At 29.1% G+C, this 875-nt stretch overlaps 1 protein-coding gene across 1 annotated transcript in view; it reads left to right on the top strand.

The window, feature by feature from the left end:
• LOC144234535 (rab proteins geranylgeranyltransferase component A 1-like) overlaps window positions 1-875 on the top strand; it is an 82088-nt gene that overhangs the window by 43223 nt on the left and 37990 nt on the right. The gene's annotated exons all lie outside the window — the stretch shown is intronic.

The raw sequence follows: 875 nt of genomic DNA on the forward strand, positions 1-875 counted from the left end.
TTGACTCTCTCACTTCTCTCCTTCACTCTTTGTCCCCTGGCCCAAAGTCCTTTTTTCAGTCTGGTAACCCCTATGTCTATACATTCAGAGTTCCTATATTTTACCTTTTCTTTACCTATATTGAGATTTTGAACACTAGTAGTTACACTTAATAATAAACGATGTCTGCCCTANATATTTCACTACTGGTGCTTTGAGAATACATAAGACATTAAATTTTGTTTTTCTCTGTCAGATGTGTACCAAATAGTTTAAAATTTTAAACAGATAAAAAATTGATTCTTGACATTTTGAAAAGGCATATCTTGACATTTTCAAATATCTCCTATATTCAAATTGTTGTACATATAATTTAGGTCCATAAAATGTAATTAGGAATTATTGAAAATTTGTAGGGAGACTTTCTTTTTTTTTTATTTTTTTATTTTTTTATTTTTTTTTAATAGTTTATTGTCAAATTAGTTTCCACATAACACTCAGTGCTCATCCCCACNACCCATGCTGTCTTTCTCTCTCTCTCTAAAAATGAAGAAACATTAAAAAAAATTTAAAAATATAAAATATTTAGAGGTCATTTGTTATACAGCCTTTAGTTATAGTGGGCTGAATACTTTTCAATAATACTTTTGCATTATAATCAAAATTTGACATGACTGGTAACTAACCTTCAAAGACCTAAAAGTAAGTAGAATGAAGTAATTGTGAGCCTGCTGGTTGGACAATAAAATGCAGAAACTTTATTATTAAAGTAATATGTACAACAGACACACTTGATTTTCACCAGAAGTTTAGTTCTTAAACAATGTCAAAACAGGCACATCCAATGTCCAATGACTGAATAAAAATGTCAGATATTTTTATAGAAATCTGTAAAC

The sequence above is a fragment of the Crocuta crocuta genome, unplaced genomic scaffold, assembly GCF_008692635.1.
Source record: "Crocuta crocuta isolate KB4526 unplaced genomic scaffold, BGI_CrCroc_1.0 scaffold1676, whole genome shotgun sequence".
Taxonomy (NCBI): Eukaryota; Metazoa; Chordata; class Mammalia; order Carnivora; family Hyaenidae; genus Crocuta; species Crocuta crocuta.